Source organism: Triticum aestivum, chromosome 6B, assembly GCF_018294505.1.
Source record: "Triticum aestivum cultivar Chinese Spring chromosome 6B, IWGSC CS RefSeq v2.1, whole genome shotgun sequence".
Lineage (NCBI taxonomy): Eukaryota > Viridiplantae > Streptophyta > Magnoliopsida > Poales > Poaceae > Triticum > Triticum aestivum.
In genome coordinates this window covers 20231310-20233696 of record NC_057810.1, presented here as the reverse complement: position 1 = coordinate 20233696, position 2387 = coordinate 20231310, and positions in this window count along the sequence as shown.

Below are 2387 nucleotides of genomic sequence, written 5' to 3'. Positions count from 1 at the left end.
ATTGATCTCCTATACTTGTGGGTTATCACACCAATGCCCGGAGTGGCAAGTGCATTCATATGTCCGATGTTCTGCCACAACATGCACCTGATAGAGTTTGGGGTTCTCATAGTAGCTTGAGTATAGCTCAAACACAATGCCCTCTCAGGGGTGATATGTCCATTTTGCATCATGCTTTGATATTGATATTTATTGTATTATGTGATGTTATTACTCATTATGTCACAATACTTATGCCTTTTCTCTCTTATTTTACAAGGTTTACACGAAGAGGGACAATGCCGCAGCTGGAATTCTGGGCTGGAAAAGGAGCAAATATTAGAGACCTATTCTTCACAACTCCAAAAGTCCTAAAACTCCAGGAAGTTATTTTTTGGAATTAATAAAAAAATACTGAGCGAAGAAAATACCAGAGGGGGGCCACCCACCGTCCACGAGGGCGGGAGGCGCGCCCAGGGGGGTAGGGCGTGCCCCCCTGCCTCGTGGGCCACCTGCTAGTCCTCCGATGCCCATCTTTGGCTATATGAAGTCCTTCGCCCTGGAAAAAAAATCAAGAGGAAACTTTTGGGACAAAACACCGCCGCCACGAGGCGGAACCTTAGCGGAACCAATCTAGGGCTCCGGCGGAGCTGTTCTGCCGGGGAAACATCCCTCCGGGAGGGGGAAATCGTCACCATCATCATCACCATCGATCCTCTCATCGGGAGGGGGTCAATCTCCATCAACATCTTCACCAGAACCATCTCCTCTCAAACCCTAGTTCATCTCTTGTATCCGATCTTTGTCTCAAAACCTCAGATTGGTACCTGTGGGTTGCTAGTAGTGTTGATTACTCCTTGTAGTTGATGCTAGTTCGTTTATTCGGTGGAAGATTATATGTTCAGATCCTTAATGCATATTAATACCCCTCTGATTATGAACATGAATATGATTTGTGAGTAGTTACGTTTGTTCCTGAGGACATGGGAGAAGTCTTGCTATAAGTAGTCATGTGAATTTGGTATTGGTTCGATATTTTGATAAGATGTATGTTGTCTTTCCTCTAGTGGTGTCATGTGAACGTCGACTACACGACACTTCACCATTATTTGGGCCTAGAGGAAGGCATTGGGAAGTAATAAGTAGATGATGGGTTGCTAGAGTGACAGAAGCTTAAACCCTAGTTTATGCGTTGCTTCGTAAGGGGCTGATTTGGATCCATATGTTTCATGCTATGGTTAGGTTTACCTTAATTCTTCTTTCGTAGTTGCGGATGCTTGCGAGAGTAGTTAATCATAAGTGGGATGCTTGTCCAAGGAAGGGCAGCACCCAAGCACCGGTCCACCCACATACCAGATTATCAAAGTAACGAACGTGAATCATATGAGCATGATGAAAAACTAGCTTGACGATAATTCCCATGTGTCATCGGGAGCATTTTCCTTCATATAAGAATTTGTCCAGGCTTGTCCTTTGCTACAAAAAGGATTGGGCCACCTTGCTGCACCTTATTTACTTTTGTTACTTGTTACCCATTACGAATTATCTTATCACAAAACTATCTGTTACCGATAATTTCAGTGCTTGCAGAGAACACCTTACTGAAAACCGCTTGTCATTTCCTTCTGCTCCTTGTTGGGTCCGACACTCTTACTTATCAAAAGGACTACGATAGATCCCATACACTTGTGGGTCATCAAGACTCTTTTCTGGCACCGTTGCCGGGGAGTGAAGCGCCTTTGGTAAGTGGAACTTCGCAAGGAAAAATTTATATAGTATGCTGAAATTTACTGTCACTTGTTACTATGGAAAGTATCTTCACCCCGAACAGTAGAGCAAAGAGTTTCTCCTCAACCTACTAAACCTACTGAAAATGTTTACTTTGAAATTCCTTCGGGTATGATAGAGAAACTGCTAGCTAATCCTTTTACAGGAGATGGAAACATTGCATCCCGATTTGCACCTAATCTATGCATCCCGACCATTACTCTACAACTTCCATATACTTTTGGCAACATTTTATATTATTTTTGGGACTAACATATTGATTCAGTGCCCAGTGCCAGTGACTGTTTGTTATATATTTTTTTGTTTTGTAGAATATCCATATCAAACAAAGTCCAAGCACGATAAAAATTTACGGAGATTTATTTTGGAACACATATGATTTTTAGGAAAAAGAATCAATGCGAGATGATGCCTGAGGGGGCCACAAGCCCATGGGGCACGCCTGGCAGGCTTGTGGGTCCCCTATAAGGCGGTTGGTGCCCTTTTTTCGTTGCAAGAAAGATGATATCCGGAAGGAAATTGTGTTAAAATTTCAGCCCACTCAGAGTTAAGGATCTCCAGGAATTTAAGAAATGGTGAAGGGCCAGAAAACTCAAACGAAAAATAGAAGAGAACAGAGA